This window comes from Pinus tabuliformis, chromosome 3_2, assembly GCF_031772625.1.
Source record: "Pinus tabuliformis cultivar Carrire ecotype Pingquan chromosome 3_2, CPIR1, whole genome shotgun sequence".
Classification (NCBI taxonomy): domain Eukaryota; kingdom Viridiplantae; phylum Streptophyta; class Pinopsida; order Pinales; family Pinaceae; genus Pinus; species Pinus tabuliformis.
The window spans coordinates 186,260,417-186,280,408 of record NC_142302.1 but is presented as its reverse complement, the minus strand read 5'-3'; the positions used below and the strand labels follow the sequence as shown (position 1 = coordinate 186,280,408).

At 41.1% G+C, this 19,992-nt stretch overlaps 1 protein-coding gene across 2 annotated transcripts in view; it reads right to left on the bottom strand.

Annotated features, from left to right (window-relative positions):
- LOC149180403 (L-ascorbate oxidase homolog) overlaps nucleotides 1-19,992 on the bottom strand; it is a 247,467-nt gene that overhangs the window by 208,661 nt on the left and 18,814 nt on the right. The window lies entirely within an intron of this gene.

Sequence of the window (19,992 nt, the reverse complement as noted above, 5' to 3'; positions counted from 1 at the left end):
TACTAATGGCTCAATAAACCTCACTTAGAGCAAAAATCTCCATTGCAACGAAGATGGGTTGGAAGGTTCATCAGATGGATGTGACAACCGCCTTTCTCAATGGAGTCATAGAGGGGTAGGTTTATATTGAGCATCCACAAGGCTTTGAGGTGCATGGGAGAGATTCTCATGTATGCAGGCTTAAGAAAGCCTTATATGGTCTGAAGCAAGCACCAAGAGGATGGTACTCGAGGATTGACTCTTACTTGCAACACATGGGTTTCAAGTAGAGCGATGCAAATCCGAACCTATATTACATTGTGTTTAGCAAGGATTCGCTCAGTCTTGTAATGTATGGGGATGATTTAGTCATTACAAGAGAAGAGATACTCATTGAGCATTGCAAAATAGATCTTGCTTCAGAGTTTGAGATGACTGATATACGATTGATGCACTCTATCCTAGGGTTGGAGGTTTGGCAGGAGGATGGGCATATTTTCTTGGGCCAAGGCAGGTACGCAAGGAACATACTGAGGAGATTTTGTATGGAGGCCTGTAGGCCTATGACCACACCAATGATTACCAACTAGAAGAAGCATGCTTCTGATCCAGAGTTGGTAGACCCCACTTTGTATTATGAACCGGTTATTGATGTATCTGGTCAAACACTAGACTAGATATCTGTTTCGCAATCAACACGTTGCGTCTGTCTATGATGGATCCAAGGAGGGTGCATTAGGTGGCCAGGAAATATGTGTTACAATACCTACAGGGCACAATGGATTATGGTCTAGACTATGTCCAAGGGATGGAATCAAGTTGACAAGTTGTACAAACTTAGATTGGGCAGGCAATGCTAGTGACAAGAAGAGCACATCTAAATTTTGTTTCATGTTAGATTTGACAGTGGTGTTGTTGTTCTGCAGGAAATAGAGATCAATGGCACTGAGTTAGGCAAAGGCTGAGTAAATTGCAGCGAGTCAGGCGACTTGCAAGGCCATTTGGCTTCGCAAGATGTTGTGTGGCTTATTTCGTCTGGAGCTGAGACCAACTATAATTTATTGTGATAATCATTGTATTAAACTCACAGAGAATCCAATATTTCATGACAAGTCAAAGCATATTGAGATCAAATACCACTTTATCATGGATTGTGTTCAGAGAGGGAAACTGAAGCTAGAGTACATATCCATTGATGAACAGGTTGTAGACATTCTTGCCAAGGGCACATAAAAATTTGGAGACCCAAATCCCTACTACAACACACTGATATTACTTCTCCTACTTGTTAATTCATGAAAGTCATTTACTGTGTTACACTATAAATATCTAAGTAAATAAGACTGCAACTTTCACTAATTAAATTATATGCGAAAACAAGAACTGAGCAAGAAGAAATAACCACACACACAATTGACACCGTTGTTTTTGGACAAATGTCCCCGAAAAAACCCAATGTGGGAGAACCGATGCAGCGGCTGAGGGTTTTATTATTATGCAGGTGTTTCTGGGTACAATTCTTCGGATGCCCAAACTAGCAATTTTATACAGAGATCTAATTGGACAAAAGATAGTGAGATGATCTCACCCTATCACTGGAAAATTCGGCACTGGTCTGCAATGGAGATGAGCCTTTGCGCTCTCTATGCACAGTAACTACGCAGCACTGCGTCATTGTTGTTAGGACTGTGTTGAAACTCATCTTCATCTCCTGCTAGCTAGAAACTTCAGCCCTCTAGCCTCTCAGTCTCACACCCCGACTCTGGCACTAGATCTCGAATGTTCCCCAGCAAAAATACGGACTCCCTCTGAAGCTCTGCGTGGCACTGTGTTGCCTCTCCAGACTATTCTCTACCCTCTCTACTTTCCAATCTCTGAATCAAAAAAACTATAACCAAAAAAAAAAAAAATCCTCTGGAAAACTATCCCCGCCGCTCACTACAAGAATCTCCTTGATGATCTCTCTGACTGCTTTGTGCTACTCTCTTGAGAAATCGATCTCTTGATCCCACTCGATGTATTTTCCAAATGCCCATCGAAGTCCTTCTTATAATCTTCTCGTTGAGTAATGAACGGCCTAGATTAAATTCTAATCAATGGCTCAAATCATATTGACTCGATCTCCGTCTTCTTCTAGAAGATTCACACCCAATTTTATTAATACCCTTTAATTATTTTAATTTCTTAAGTTTATACTTAGGCATCCATTAAAAATAATTAATTATTTTAATAAAACTATCTCCAAGTAGAATTTCCCAAACAATTTCTGGATATTCTGGAATACATGTGTCCTAGCCTCCCTGCGAATTTTGAGGCTTAGAGCACATCCAATGCTATCAAAAATCAACAGGGGAAAGTATGTTTATTTCAAGGATAAGTTGGGAGTGGTGAGAAACACGTTCCTCGATAAGAGAGAGTGTTGAAAAAGTTACCAAGGAGGTGTTTCCTAATGCTTTTTGCCTAAGCCTAGGAAAACAAGTGAACCCACCCTTTTAGTGTGACTTTATGAGATCATTAAAGTTATGTGACTTTTTAGTCACTTTATGAGGTGAAAAAGAAAATTGTATTTTATAATATTAAAGTGACTTTATGAGGCAAAAAAAGTACATGGTACAACAAGTTATTAAAGTGACTAGAGGGGGTCAGTGCAAGATTAGGTCTCCACCCTTAATCAAGTGAAGCTAAGACCTAATCTTAGCGCTTGATCTTAAGGATAGGTATTTTCATCCTTATGGAGACTAAAAGGGATGAAAAAGGCAAGATGAGGCTTATTCATCATGTGAAGCTTTAGGAGAAGAGGAGAGGGCTGAGATAGCAAGCATTCGCTGAAGGAGAGACTTATATGCATCAACGAGAAGGAAGCTATAGGCATGCACTTCTAGGCATAACTGTGGCATGCAAACTGAGGAGGCACAACAAGTACAACAACCCGAAGTTCTAGGAGAAAATCAGCATGATTTTCGAGGCAAATCTTAGCACAAATTTCAAGGGGGTTAGCGCATTTATTGCAAGTCTGACAAACCCAAATTTCAAGGAAGATTTGCAATTCTAATAGGCCCAAAAATCAAGGGCATGTGTGCTCAGCAGTGGCATGCTTTTCAGGGCTAGAAAGCCTGGACAAATGCTCGAATTCCAAGTCATAGATTGTCGCACTGTGGCACGAATTTCCAAGCAGTGGCACAATTTTCTAGGAGCTGGCCCGAATTCCAAGGAGGGAGATAAGTACTTCTATGTTGTATTTAATGTTGTAAAATTTCTCTGAGAAAAGCAAGTAAAATTCTCTTCCTACCTCTGGGTTTTTCTAGCGTCTGATTGACCAAAAATCAAGTGTTTAAATTGTTCATGCTTGTGAAGTTTTTTATCAGTTGAATGTGAAAAAGTAGTTGGTAGCTTCTAGTGTCTCTATTGAATTTTATATTCAAGTTTAAATTAGTAATGAACATGGGGTTTGGGCATTAAACTTGATATCCAAAACAAATTGAAACCAAGCGGGGCTACAGGACCTAAAAGTCTCTATAGACCTTCTATGCTAAATGGGTGATTTAGGCATTTGATGATAATCATGCCTAGAAAAAGCGATAACTCTTTAGGTGCCCCCAAGGATTTTCTTAAACCAAATGCAAAACTTTAAACTGCTTCTTATTGATTGTGTATAGGACAAGATTAAAGGTTCTTATGTATAATGTTATTAATGTCAGACTCTCATTTGATGGCTTATATGTTGATTTTGTGTAGCTTGGGAGGTACTCCCACAACCCTGGGGTACTGGGTTTGTGAGGAGTTGACCCACAAAAGTGGTTTGTGGGTGGTGTACCCAAGCAGTGGGTTTTTCACCCAAAGTTGTGGGTGTGAAACTAAGTGGAGAAAATGATATTTTATTCATTGTCTGCATGAGGGCACCTAAGGCAACAATGAGGTGTCTTAAACAAATGAAAGAAATCTATTTTCTTGTATTAGTTGGGGTTTTCCAAAGAAAGACAAGTCGGTTAGGCTTGAGTGGTGCACCTTGAGGGCTAGTCGTTACCCTTATGGAAAATAGGGAAGAGGAGAGATCATTTGTACACACATCCTAAGAAGTATTATCTCATGTGAATCTGCCCTAAAAGGAAGTCCAAGTACCTCAGGAAGTCTCAACACCTAATAAAGGACGAATTTTGAAGCAAGTGTGGTCTTCTCTAGTTTGTGGGAAGGTCGAGTTTTACTCAGGTTTGAGGAAGGATTCCTCATGTTATTTTATGTCTTATGTAAGTCTATTGATCAAGGTTTTTAACTTTTGTGTATTTGTGCCCTAGTTAGGGCTTCCTCCTAAGTATATGTTGCCCTTGTTTTGGTTTGTCTAGGAGTCTGAAACAACTCGCTCAAGATCTGGTCATGGAAGGAAGGGTCGAGACCCTAAGATGGTGTTGACAAGTCTAGTTTATCCCTACAATGAGGGCCGCAAACCTAAGTGTAAATGTACAGGGGTTTCTAAGTGTTGACAAAACCTAAAGAGGGTTGTATATGCTCTAAATTGTGAACAGAAGTGTGAGCAAGTTGGATAGAAGTGAGAATTGTACTTGGCATGAAGGAAGAAGCATTGAAGTGGGTAGAATCATTGGAAAGAGGTGTTGAAGTGGATGAGAAGGAGGTCTGTCCTACATGAAGTTTAGAACAGTAATTCACGTGCCCTAGTTCAGAGGTTTGGAAAGTCAAATTTGTGATAAGAGGATTGCTTGGTGAAGTCCTTATGCTTAGTATGTTTGAAGAGTCAAACTATTGATAAAGGAAAATCTAGAAGTCCCTAAGCTCAAATATATTGGAGCCTTATCTATGCTAGAGGGAATTTTGGTGAAGACCCGAAGAGTTGGCTATCTTGGAGGAGCAGGAGAGCAACTAGAGGGTTGTTTGGTTGAGCCTATGTTCAGTCATCTTGGGAGCAACCAAGAGGATTGATAGTTGCAGTTTGAGCAGTTGAAGATGCAAGCATTATGAAGCTGCGGAAGTCTTGTGAGCAGCAGAAGAGGAGGCAAAGGACCTGCCAAAAATGTTCAAGGTATGTGGACCAAAAGGGCTGAGTAGTGCGCATCTTCAACAAGAAAGTCAATTGTACTTTGTTCAAGGACAGATTGGTAGTCATAGGTTGTTGACACCAAGCCCTATTCATTCTTGCATCAAGGTTGATTGTAAGGGCCATGATTCTTGGTACAAGAGCCCTATGTTTGTTGTATTAAGATTTGTAATATAACAAGTTTTGGGTTAAAAATTGTCTTGTGCACTGAGTTGATTCACTACTATAAGTTTTCCGTTGTGCAAAGTGTGTTGAGGTATTTCAGTGTGTTTATCATCATGATCTTAGACATAAACCTGTAGCTAAAGTGTCATGGAAAAATCAACATTATCAAAGGCTTGGGAGGTTCTTAGGAAGCTTTCTCTAGGCTAAATATTTTGACAACAAAGGTTTTGACATAGACAATTGGTCCCTATGTTGTACCTGTAAACAATTGGGAGACATGGAGAATCATTAGGCCTCACATTGATGCCCGGGCCTTTTATGCTAAATGGGTGATTTAGGCATTTGATGAGAAATTAATCCTAGAAGAAACAATAACTCCTTTGGTGCCGCTCAGGGGTTTTTAAAGTAAATGCAAAACTTTCAACTACTTGTTCTTGATTATGTACATGCCCAAATTAAAGTGTCTTATGTATATAGAGCATTTGGAAAGCATTATAACTTTAGCCCTTTTCTTCTTTAGAGAAGTCATTGAGATCTAGATTTTATTTTAACCTTTGTCTTTTGTGGCTCCCTATTTGGATCATAAAGGAAATATGTAAGTTAAGGATTGTTGAGATTTTTTTTTTTTTTAAATGTTGTTTTAATCAATGACCTCTATTATAACCAAACAAAGGACTACTTACCCTAGCCAAAATTAAAGGCCATATATATAATCTTATTAATTCATACATAATCACTCTAAACAAAGTTCAAAGCCTAGTCCCTAACTCTCTTCTCATTAAGTTGGATTTGCAAAGACCTAAATCCTTGTTAAGGGACTGGAGATGGAATAAATCTAAAGGTTGATTAAGTACAAGTCATTTGACATGTACAAGCAATTGTGTGGCAAGCTTGCCCTAGCCAAACTAATTGAACAAGTTGTAGAGGCTTAAATCCAAGCAAAATACCTAGCTTTTGAAGATGAGAAGCCTATGTAAAACCTCAAGATGGAGTCTAAGAAACACATTTTCGCTTTGTCCTCATTCATGGGTAGTTTACTAATATGTGAGAGATTAACTCACACGGGAATTCAAATACCCAGTGTTCCACGGGGACTTGCCCCCCCCCTAGGGGTCTAGTTTCTGTTGAGATTGCAACAAGATGATGGAGCTTAGTGAAAAGAGTCGCCTTCACTAAGTGGGCCCGCAGGCTATTTTTGGCGCAAGTCTATTTTTAGACTATGTCTATTTTTAGACATATGGATCATGTCTATGTTTATGGATGATTGATCAAGTTGGGAAAAATAGATGGACTTCTATTTTTGATGAAAGTGTGAGTGATCACAGTGTGAGTGATCAAAGTCTATTTTTAGACTGGCTGTCAAAAATAGAAAAGTCAAATATTATTATCTCACAATAATATTTGGACTATAAACTTAATCTTATTCTCTTGGAGCACTTCAGTTTGAGCTACAGAAGTGGCACATGCAGCTGTCAGAAGGAAATACGCTTTTCTTATGAGTCAGTTGAGTTGTTGCATGCATGACTTCAGTTAGAACTCAATCAGTTGAGTTTGGTGGAGTTGATTGTGGAGTTGATGGAGTTGTGTTCAGTTTAGCTTTGTTAAACTGGTTGTATTTAGTCTAACTGGCAAATAGACTAGAGATGAGTTGAGTGAATTAGTTATTAATTAATTCACAAGTTATTAACTCATAATACAACTAATGAATACATCAGTTAACTCAGTTGCATGTCAGTGCATGTTCAGTTCAACAGGGACAAGTGGTAGAGAATCAGATTGCTATCAGTTGTGACTATAGTTGTGTATCAGATCTTGCACAATCAAGGGATTGAGTATATCAATGAGTTTGCTCACGTATTTGGCCCACATTTTAGCCTTTGCTCACGTCCACAAAGAGTGAGTGACTATTTTGCAGGTGAAAAACGAGTTTGGGAAGCTATTCTCATCAGTTCTTGAGCAGGTATTGAGCAGTGGAGGCAGGCAAGCAGTGGAAGAGATTTGGAGATCAGATCTGAGCTGTATTGTGTGTAACAGAGGTGGAGATACTTGTGAGAAGTATTATGCTGTGTAATGTTACATGACTCAATCATTAATATACAGATAGTTGGGGTTTTTAGCGCGATGCTTTCCCCGGGATACATACCGTGTTAATGTGTGAATGCTCTTGATGTTTTATTGTTATTGACGCTGCTATATTGTTGATCAACGTAGAGGAGTTTATGTATTGTGTATGTTTTCCGCAATAGTACATGATCAGGATAATCTCCATTGAATATGTGTTAAATTATTCAAAATTTCTACATGGTATCGGAGCAGCTTGATTTGTAGAAGAGATTTTTACAGGATATCAAGCGAGGGTTGATCATCAGATCTACTATTCAGGAAGTGTTTACATTCTATTTCTCTAGGCAGAGCCTGTAATCGGGCCAGGTAGCCTCTGGATTCATCCTTCCTTTGGAAGGTGAAATATCCGGTGAAAGCCCATACAGTCAATCTCTGTACGAGAAATATTTTGTTCTCACGAATTCTAGATCGGAAGCAGTTGAGTTGGTTGCTGGTGGAATTCGAATTTGCAGCAGTGTTTTCTTGGTGACAACGCAGCAATGTCTTTCAACGGATTGCGATTGGAGTATGCTCTTGAGGGCAGCTCAAACTATATTGCATGGAAGGACAGGATGGAGGCAGTATTGGATGATAACGGGCTGAAGGAGTTCATAGATACGGATATCCCAAAGCCTACTGATGCTACTCAAGCTGATGCTTGGCAAAAGAAGATCGCAAAATGTCGAAGGATTCTGTTGGAGGGCGTGAAGGATCACATTGTGTCCAGCCTCCATGGAAAGGCTACTCCATATTTGATGTGGAAATCATTAACAGAATTATTCCAAAGCAAGAGCGATCAGAGGAAGCTGGCGCTCAAAGATAAACTCAGAAACATCAAATGCGAGAAGGGAGACAGTATTCCCAAGTATCTCACGAAGTTCACTCAGTGTCAAGATGAGCTGGGAAGTGTGGGGGTTACTGTCGATGATGAGGACTTGGTGAGCTTGGCTCTCCTTGGTCTTCCGAAGAGTTGGCATTCCTATCAGGACTCTGTCAATGGTCGGGAGAAGTTGCCAGGATGGGAAAGACTATGGTCAGATCTTGTGCAGGAGGAGATCAGGCGGAGTACCAGGGACGGATCTTCGTCAAAGGGAGCTGATGAAGAGAATTGTGCTTTGGCTGCCAAAGCAAAGAAAGGGAAGAGCAAGAAAGCTTCTTAGTCTGGTGCAAAAGACAAGAAGCAGGATATGTCCAAGGTGAAGTGTTTTCACTGTCACCAGCATGGACACTATGCCACAAATTGTCCGCAGAAGAAGAAGAACAAGCAAGCTGTTGGATCTGCAGGGGGAGAGGCCTTAGCTTCTCAGTTTGAGCTTGATTTTTCATTGATCGCATGCTTGGTTTCAAGTGTGATGGGATCAGTGTGGTTCTTGGACAGTGGTGCGTCTTTTCACATGACGGGAGATAGAGATTTGTTCTCTGATCTGGAGGACAAAGATCTTGGAGTGCACATCGAGATGGGCGATGATGGTAGATACAGTGCGACCGGTATCGGTACCATTTCCTTTGAGAGGGAGTCTGGTAAACCCTTTGTATTGAAGGAAGTCATGCATGTTCCAGGATTGAAGAAGAATCTCATCTCAGTGGCGATGTTAGAAGACAAGGGGTATGATGTTGTTTTCAGCGAGGGAAAGGCCTTCTTGCGCAGCAAGACAACTGGTGAGACCCGGAAGATAGGGATTCGAGTGAGGAACCTTTATCAGTTGCATGTAGATGGATGCGCAGCAATGGCAGGCAAGGCAGAAGGATTGGTGAGCCGGGATGATGGCGAGTTGTGGCACAGGAGATTGGGTCACCTTCACCATGGAGCTTTGAAGATACTGCAGCAGATCACTACAGGGCTTCCTAAAGGCACACTTGCGCAGTCAAATCAGTGCAAGGGGTGTACTTTGGGGAAGTTTGTGAAAGCCACCTTTCACGAGAAGGATAGTCGCGCCACGACGATCCTTGAGAGAATTCACACAGACGTGTGTGGACCTTTCTCAGTTGCTTCGACAGCAAAACACAGGTATTATGTGATTTTTGTTGATGATTTTTCTCGTAAGTGCTGGATCTTCTTCATGCAGAAGAAGAGCGAGACATATTCAAAGTTCTGTGAATTCAAAGCACTGGTCGAGAAGGAGTCGGGGAAGAAGGTGAAGGCTCTTAGGAGCGATAATGGTGGTGAATACATCTCGGACGAGTTCAAGGATTTCTGCAAGGCAGAAGGGATTCGTAGAGAGCTCATAGCTCCCCATAACCCACAGCAGAACGGGGTAGCTGAGCGGAAGAACAGAACGATTGTGGGTGCTGCACGGGCAATGTTGCATGATCAGGGCCTACCCCTTCACTTGTGGGCGGAAGCATGCAATACAGCAGTGTATGTGCAGAACCGTTGTCCTCATATGATACTTGGCATGAGTACACCTGAGGAGACTTATTCTGGTAAGAAGCCTGATCTTTCTCATTTGAGGATTTTTGGTGCTAACGTTTACATGCATGTGACGAAGGATGCCAGAAAGAAGTTGGAGCCGACTGCAGAGGTTGGGATATTTGTGGGGTACACTGATACGCCCCACAACTATCGTGTGTATTTGCCAGACAGTGGTAAAACTGTTGTGCGACGGGATATAAAATTTCAGGAGGAGAAAGCCATGAAGTGTTCGCTTGAGAGGGAGCTACACTTGCATGCAGATGAGGAGCTATTAGTTCCTAAGGATGAGCTTCAGGACGTGGATCAGCCACAGGACGAGGTTCATGGAGTGGAAGAGACCACTCATGCAGCGCCAACCATCAGAGGACGAAAGCGCTTGACAGAAGCTGAGCGACTGGCTCAAGATGCAGAGAAAGTTGTAGGACCACCTACAGCCCAACGCAGGCAGAGACAGTCACCTGATCGGTACACTGGATACATGGCTCTTATGAGCAAGTGTGTTGTGACTGAGCCATCCTCTTTCGAGGAAGCTGTGGAGGATCCCGCATGGGTAGACGCCATGGTGGAAGAGTATGATTCTATTGTCAGAAACAGTGCATGGGAGATTGTTCCTAGACCGGAAGGGAAATCAGTGGTGGGTTCGAGATGGATCTACAAAGTTAAGCAGGCAGCTGACGGGAGTGTGGAGAAGTACAAGGCAAGATTTGTTGCCCGAGGCTTCTCACAGATTGAGGGGATCGATTATGAGGAGACCTTTGCACCTGTCGCAAGGTATTCTTCCATACGGACGATTCTTGCTCTCTCAGCGCAGATGGGATGGCACATTCATCAGATGGATGTGAAGACTGCGTTCCTCAACGGAGTCATTGAGGAGGAGGTGTACATTGAGCAACCCGAAGGCTTTGAAGTCTTCAGCAACGAGTCGCATGTGTGCAGGCTCAAGAGAGCGCTGTATGGGTTGAAGCAAGCACCACGTGCTTGGTACACACGGATAGACAGCTATTTCACAGGACTTGGATTCTCCAAGAGCGAGGTGGATCCTAACCTATACCAAATTGTGGTGGAGGGTAAGTTGCTTATCATTGTACTGTATGTTGATGATTTGATTCTAACGGGTGATGAGCAGTTGATACTGTCATGCAAGAAGGATCTTGCTACAGAGTTTGAGATGAAGGATTTGGGCCTCCTTCACTATTTCCTAGGATTGGAAATATGGCAGCGCAGTGGTGGACTGTTTGTTTCTCAGGGCAAGTATGCTCGGGAGATACTGGAGAAGTTCAACATGCATGGCTGCAAGCCTGTTGATACTCCTCTTCCTGGAGGTTGGAGGAAGGAGGATGCCACTTCGGGAGAAGAAGTGGATGCCACTGTTTATCGACAGTTGGTGGGGTCGCTGATGTATTTGGTCAATACACGATATGATATATGCTATGCAGTTAACCAGTTTTCACAAGCTATGGTTAAGCCTACCAAGCTCTTCTGGAAGGCGGGCAAGCATGTATTGCGCTACTTGAGAGGCACATCGGGATATGGTTTGTGGTACAGACAGGAGGATGAGGTGAAGCTATGTGGCTTCACGGATGCAGATTGGGTAGGGAGCCCAACAGACAGAAAGAGCACATCAGGAGGGGTCTTCAGTATCGGATCGACAGCAGTTTCTTGGTACAGCAGGAAGCAGAGATCCGTGGCACTCAGTTCAGCGGAGGCCGAGTATATGGCAGCAAGTTTGGCTGCATGCGAGGCTATATGGATGAGGAAGATCCTAGTTGGTTTGTTCGGTTCTCATTTGGATCCTACTGTGATTTACTGTGATAACCAGAGTTGCATTAAACTCTCGGCTAATCCTGTATTTCATGATAGATCTAAACATATTGACATCAGGTACCATCATATCAGAGATTGTGTTCAGCGGAGGATCATGTTACTTTCGTACATTCCAACGGAGGATCAGGATGCTGATATTCTGACGAAGGCTCTCACCAGGAGCAAATTCGAGTACCACCAAGGCAGGATAGGGGTTGTTGATAATCCATATCTTGTCGAGAGGGAGTGTTGAGATTGCAACAAGATGATGGAGCTTAGTGAAAAGAGTCGCCTTCACTAAGTGGGCCCGCACGCTATTTTTGGCGCAAGTCTATTTTTAGACTATGTCTATTTTTAGACATATGGATCATGTCTATGTTTATGGATGATTGATCAAGTTGGGAAAAATAGATGGACTTCTATTTTTGATGAAAGTGTGAGTGATCACAGTGTGAGTGATCAAAGTCTATTTTTAGACTGGCTGTCAAAAATAGAAAAGTCAAATATTATTATCTCACAATAATATTTGGACTATAAACTTAATCTTATTCTCTTGGAGCACTTCAGTTTGAGCTACAAAAGTGGCACATGCAGCTGTCAGAAGGAAATACGCTTTTCTTATGAGTCAGTTGAGTTGTTGCATGCATGACTTCAGTTAGAACTCAATCAGTTGAGTTTGGTGGAGTTGATGGAGTTGTGTTCAGTTTAGCTTTGTTAAACTGGTTGTATTTAGTCTAACTGGCAAATAGACTAGAGATGAGTTGAGTGAATTAGTTATTAATTAATTTACAAGTTATTAACTCATAATACAACTAATGAATACATCAGTTAACTCAGTTGCATGTCAGTAATACATCAGTTAACTCAGTTGCATGTCAGTGCATGTTCAGTTCAACAGGGACAAGTGGTAGAGAATCAGATTGCTATCAGTTGTGACTATAGTTGTGCATCAGATCTTGCACAATCAAGGGATTGAGTATGCCAATGAGTTTGCTCACGTATTTGGCCCACATTTTAGCCTTTGCTCACGTCCACAAAGAGTGAGTGACTATTTTGCAGGTGAAAAACGAGTTTGGGAAGCTATTCTCATCAGTCCTTGAGCAGGTATTGAGCAGTGGAGGCAGGCAAGCAGTGGAAGAGATTTGGAGATCAGATCTGAGCTGTATTGTGTGTAACAGAGGTGGAGATACTTGTGAGAAGTATTATGCTGTGTAATGTTACATGACTCAATCATTAATATACAGATAGTTGGGGTTTTTAGCGCGATGCTTTCCCCGGGATACATACTGTGTTAATGTGTGAATGCTCTTGATGTTTTATTGTTATTGATGCTGCTATATTGTTGATCAACGTAGAGGAGCTTATGTATTGTGTATGTTTTCCGCAATAGTACATGATCAGGATAATCTCCATTGAATATGTGTTAAATTATTCAAAATTTCTACAGTTTCCTCGCTCCCCCGCGCTCCGGGGACTTGGGGACAAGTAGGGGAGATTTCCCCACGCTCCCAAAATGGAGGAAACTCGGGGGGACGTGCCAAGGAAACGTTTCCCTTCCCTGAGGGGACGTTTCCCCACGCTCCCAAAAAAATGGCCTTGCTTATAGTTTATGATTTAATAGACCTAAAGTGGTACAAAGCTACTCATGTTCTGTATGGGGATAACGTCTTGTGCTGTCTTTTGGTTTCAACAAGCGTTATTTTAGAGGGTCAGTATCATGGAAATTTGTTGGACCATATAGCACGTACATGAATTTTCCCTTTTAAAACTTCTCTGTTTTTTCTCAAGTGATGGCTCGATTACAGTGGGGAGCTAACTGGAGTGACAGGCAAAGAATATGAGACATTCAGTTTGTGTTTTTAATTTGCATGACATTTGACATACAAACTATGGAAGCAGCACCTATGTCATGTGGGAAATAATTGGGTGGACTATAGACTAACATGCGTTTACTGCAAGCATGACAAAATACTATGGGCAGCAAGAAATCTCAGGAACTGTCGTTATATATGAATTTATACAGTTACAAAATTTACACAGAGCACAGTTGCTCAGCTTGAATTCTCAGGTCTGAAAATTATTTTCACCCTTGAAATACACTGCTAGTTTGAAGTTTGAACTGCATGGCATTGCTCTAATAAGGTAGACAAATTATCCATGCCATCATTGGTCACCCAAGTTGGTTCGCAGATGGTCATCCTGCAGTCAATGTCATTTGATAGTAAACTGTCAGAAACTCTTTCATGTGATCTTCTCATCTCTCCTAGAACTAAAACTCTTCTTTCAGCATATGGTGTACTGTCTATATTATATATAATATAACAAACTTTCTAGCTATTGGATCCAATACAGCTGGACAACCCATTGTAGTTGCCCCTTCTACTGCCAATGCAGTGTTCCTGATTTGTTCATTTATCTTTTCACAGAATTCAGTGGCTACCTTATCAAGCTGAGGCTCTCCCTCTGTCTGACCAAAATCTAAATTAGAATTTGACCAAGCTGAATTAGAATTTTAAATTTATTATTTTATATGATTTTATAAATTTGGATAATGTCAAATGATATTCATATCAATGATCATGCTTTGCAGCTTTTCAATTCAAACCAAATTGTCATAGTGGACTCAATTAATAAATTATATTTTATATTTATAAATTTTTAAGACCCTGACGCTCCTCCACGTTTCCTAAAAAATGGTAGGGAGCTTTTGGATAGGCCGCTCCCGCGCCCCCTCGCTCCCTCGCCCCCTCGTCCCGGAACCTTGGTGGAACATTGCAAATACCTAGTTATCTTTATTATGGGTGACCTAGAACCCTTAATCACCTATTTTGGTTATGTCCTTTAACGAACTGTACATGGGATTGGGCAAAGTCATTTTGAGGTTAATTCATTCACGTTTCCCTATCTTGGAAGGAAGCCTTCTAAGAGATTAGTAGCCTTTGGCATTATAGTTTCAATTAATATGTTTACTTATGTAAGTTGACTTATTATTTTGGATATGGACCAAGGGAAATAAGGTGTTATTTAATAACAAGGAATTTGCTAGATGCCTTTTTTAATGTGACAAGCCTTGGAGATCATGGTGTAGATACAAAAGATGAAAATTGAAATGGTCCACTTACACTCTCTTTTAGGGTGATAAGGAATGTGCCTTGCAACATGAGTAAGGAGCCACATAATTCTTCACTTCCCAACATCTTCAATCTTGGTTGTCTTAGGGAAGTGATGATAGGCCTAAGCCTAAGTTGCATTGAAACAGATACAGATACGGGATTTGAAACAGGGTATATATATATATATATATATATATATATATATATATATATCTTAGAATCTAGATTCTATATTTAAAAATAGTAAAATACATAATCATCATTATGAATTCAACATAAATGAATCATCGTCATCATCAAGATATATCTTTCTAAAACATGACTCATTAATAATAGACATTTTGTACAGCTAAGCTCTTCTAAAGCTTTCTGTAGTAAAAAAAATTGAATTAAATTTAAATCTAACTAAGGCAGTGAACTTTCTACCACTAGTAGTAGTAATTACAATATTTCAACAAAACATAAACAAGTAATTGTCTGATTGTAATCATCACTGGTGAGACTCATCAACGGTCATATTTGTTTTTGTTTAGGAAAGGAAGGTTGCTACGTAAAATCTTAATCGTATTTGACAGTGAACTAAGACAGTGAACTTTCTACAACTAGCAATAGTAATTATAATATTCCAACATAGTTTTCCAAACTATGGAAAACATAAACAAATAATTGTCCGACGGTAATCATCCATGGTTCCTAACACAAGTTCCATAAACAAGTTCCCAAACAGTGGAAAGGCAATTCTGGGGAACATGATTATTATTGCACAAGGAGCAGGGCAGTGCAGCGATTTTGGACTAAGGTCCATCCAGGAAACACCCAGGAAACAACCAGAAAACGCCTAGGAAATGGCCAGGAAACACCCAAAACGATTAAAAAATGGTCCGAAATGTTTCCGAACCGAGATCCGTCATTTTCAAAAAAATAAAGGCCCAGGAAACATATCAATGACGTTTCCAAGCCAAATTGCACAAGTTTTTGTTTCAGAAACACTCAACGACGTTTTTGAGGGTTGAGAGAGGCATATAGGCCTAAGCATTGTGTGGGTTGAGCTATCAAAGAGCAATGGGAAAAAACATGTAAAATTATCAATTTCTAACGGTTCAAATCTCTGGAGGTGTCACACATACGCCCGTAGTGTAGGAAGATACAAGCAATAAAAAAGCAAGTCCCATCACCAACTCCGGTCTCTGAAGTTTTGGTGTTTGGAATCGATTTGCAAAGAGTCCCACCTGATGAGCCCCAGAAATGGGTAGCTATATGGGCTCATTCTGCCTCTTATTTCGACTTAATCCACCATTCTCATTAGTTTGTTGCATGTTTTTGAATATATTTATGCTAATAGAGTGAATTGGGTTAGTCACTTTGCCATGTAGTCTAATGAGTGTTTATTGCAGATTTTTTGGACAATTTTGGACAAAGACAAGGAATTTATGAGCAAATGGTAGCCAAAACTCGAGGAAAACAGGGAAGAGGACTTGTAGGGGGGGTGTCTCCTTCATTAATGACCCCTTTCCTCGAATCCTCCATCAGCAACTTGGAGCACAAAGGCCCACATTGATGATTCCAAGGGGCAGCCGAGCAAGTCAAGTAGGACTGTTGTTTATCTTCAGTTCTAGGAAGCCGAGTTCCTTGATTTTAGGAGGACTATTGGAAGTCCCCATTTGTATAAATAATAAGGCTTCGAGCCTCAGTAGGTTAGCTAGTTATTAGTTTATTTTCGCACTTTTGTGCAGTATTGTGTTCAACTCATTTTCGAGTTCCTTTTTTAGAACAGTTTATGTAATGTAACTGCTATTTTTGATAATGAAGATGAAACAATTTTTGAGCCAGCACTGATCTCTTTCAGAGGGCTGAAGCTCTTGGGTTAGGGCCCAACCCAAGCTGCCCAGCACCTCCTTCTGTGTATTTATATGTTTTTGCTTCCATTCATGAGATAATTTATGTTGCATAGGTTCATTTTACTTTGTTAAATTAGGTTGCTTTTGATGATTAGCATAGTTGTTTTTGTATCAGTTGTGCAAGTAGGTTGCTGCAGTGACAGAATAAGATTCAAAAAGGCCAACAGCAAGTCTTGATCTCCTTTCTCCCTTCTTGGGACTATGATCTAAGGTCAAGGCATTACTGTTGCCACCAAAAACACAGTTTTTGCTCTTCCATGCAACTGCTAGTGTGATAACTTGACTTGGAAAAGTTGATATTGGTTCAGATTCATTTGCTTAGATCATTTACCGTTCTTTTACCATAGCTCTCTCGTATGCTTTTCTGTTCATAAGGTTTTGTTCAGCATTTTCTGTTTATAGGTCAGAAATTAGATCAAGCTAGACAAAATTTTGTTTTTAGTTCTTTCTTTGGTCAGTTTTGATAAGTAAGTGTGCAGATCTCTTGCAGGACATCTCAGCTCACCATCCCTCCATAAAACAGCCAACACTAGCTCACTTCTCATAGATTTCCTAGCTCATTCGCAACATTTCGCCAATCTGCCCTAATTTCTGCGTTTTTTCCATAAAGCTGCTTTCTTGCCATTTAAACAAATCCAACCATCACATTCGTCCCTGATCTTCCTTGACAAGTTCTAGACACCTCAACACCTTCATCTAGCCTTCATTTCCCCTTTTCCATCATTTTTCCACCTTCAAAACCCTAAAAACAGCTTTCGGCCTCCTCCTGTATATCCCCTGCAGCCTCCTGTAGAATTTCCTGTGAGTGATTTTTCGAAGTCTGATCGCAATGGAAGTCTTCAAAAGGGTACTAGGGGCTTCTTAGGACCTCTCCACACCTTCCTCCCCCTGTGCAAAAGACAACTCCATTTTCCTTTGCCACCAAACCTCTGCACAGTCATAACCAGATAAATCACAAGCATAATAATTTCACATAAAAACATTCAAAAGTACAAAAAGATGATTTCTTCTCATTTCTTTTCAAAAGAGCAAATAAATGCAATTTACCTGTTCAGTAGTCAATGGCACTCATTTCATTAGTTTCCATCTCTTTTCTTGCAAAAGTAGGGTTAGTAGGTAAACTAGGGTTTGCGTTTCATTTTAGTTTTCCTTCTCTTTCTACAAGTAGAATAGCCCATGTAGAGTTAGCTTTCTTCCATCACAGTAAAAGCTTCTTTTGAGAACTCATAAAATTTGGCTTAGGCTCCTAGCGAATTTGCGCCAGCTGATCAAATGACAGCTTGTAGTAAGAGCTAGTACTTGTGCATACAGCACCGTCTCTTTCAAGTTTGTTACGAACAACCGGGTTGATAAAAGTAAAGAAGGAAGCCCCAGGAGTTGCAGCATTATTGTTGCAATACTGGAGCCCACCATCTTTTTGGCGCCGTTGCCGGGGAAGCGTCAGAGTATTTTGTGATTACTGTTTTTCTTCTATTTTCTACTGCAACATCTGCTAAGTAGTTTATTTCAGCAAAAGTAGAGTAGTTGTTTCAATTTCAATTCTGCAATTTCAATTCTGCAAAAGTAGATTAGGCATTTCTTGCTTTCATTTCCATTCTGCAATTTCATTTCAGCAAGCGTAGATTAGGCATTTCCTGCTTTCATTTCAATTCTGCAATTTCCATTTCAACAAGAGTAGATTAGTCATTTCCTGGTTTCATTTCAATTCTGCAATTTCATTTCAGCAAGATTCATTTCAGTTAGTTGCAATTTTTTGTTCAATCCATTTCAGTTTTGCAGGTACAAGCAGAAAAAAACAAAAATCACCCAAAAAGAGATTTCCTTTCATGCCTCATAGGAACAGAGACAATTCAGGAAAATTCCTACCCAACACCCCCACCACATCACTAAGTCACCCTTCTCTCTTCTTTGGTGGCAGTGATCCAGAAGAACCTATAGGTGAACCTCCAAAGATATACGAAGATCCTATAATAGAAGAAGAGCAAGAAACCATTCCTCCTGAGACCATGGCTGAAAACAGAAACGTTAGAGAAAATGGGGAAAGAATAGAGGGTACCTTTCCTATCCGAGAGACCAATGGGGACACAAAAATGAAAAAAATAAGTCCTTCAGCGTTACCCCACTTCCATGGATTGACTACCGAAGATCCTGATACCTTCTTGTTTTAATTTGTTGTTCTTTGTCGAACTTATGATTATGCAGAAGACGAGCAAAAGTTGAAACTGTTTCCTTCTACCCTCAAGGATGCAGCATTGCGCTGGTTCATGGGGTTACCTAGAAACAACATCACAACTTGGGCTGAGATGCAGCAAGACTTTAACAACAAATACCGGGACTACTGTCAGTCAAAGGATACCAAGAAAGAAATCTTCCGAATGACCACGGGAAGTGATGAATCCTTAGAAGACTATGAAGAGAGGTTTCAGCTCAGTTATAAAAGGGCCAGGTGCACACTGAACCCCGAACCTCTGAAGTTGGTCCTACTCAGAGGAGTCCATGAAGACCTTCTAGATACCCTCCATTTGCTGGCTAAGGGAGACATCTACCGACTACCTTATGATGACATAAAGACTGTGTTTAGAAACCATTCTAGGGCAGCCAGAAAGAGAGGTAGGGGAAGTCAACCTTTAGCCAATACATCCTCATCCAGTTCATCCCTTAGAAGCGAACTTGAGAATCAGCTAGAAGATTTCAAGAGCGAGATGAGGCAGACTCTTGCCATGCAAATGGATACCTTGTATATCAAAAGGAAACAAGAGGAAGCCAAGAGGGCTTTGGCCATATTTTGTCCCAGGTGCACTAGAAAGCATCCTAGGAACAAGTGTCCATTGAACTCTATAGAAGTGTGTTCAGTCTGTGAAGAAGACCATCCTACGAATCAGTGCCCTTCCTTGCCCAGACTTAAAGCTGCATATCAGGGGGTTGAAGGAGCCACTAAACCACTCTATTTCATGAACCAAAGTAGGCCACATGGGCCCAGACATTACCAGCAGGGAATGCAAGGGACATCCCAGACCTATTACAACCCCAATCAAGCCACTTTCATGCCTTCTTGGGGTCCCCCTGCTCATCCTTCCTAGTCCACACCCCCTCCTTGGTCATATCCATCTCAATACCATGCTCCTCTAGTTGCTCATTCATTTCACTCTTATGCTCAACCACAGCCTCAGTGGAATGCACCTCATTAGGGGTGGAGGCCCCAGTACAACTCTCCTCCCGCTCTTTTGCCTCCACCACCTGCTCAACCTCAACCATTGCCTCCTGCTCCACCAAGGCAACCCCAAATACCTGCTCAACCGAACCCGAACCCCAATAACAAACAGGCCCAGCAGGTATATACTGGAGAAACATCATGCCCGACCTATGCTGTGGAGATTCAGGAGATTAACCTACGATCTGGGAAGGTTCTCCCAGATAGCCAACCTCCTCCTAAGGAGGATGAGGAAGAAAAACAGGAAAGTGAACCAAAAG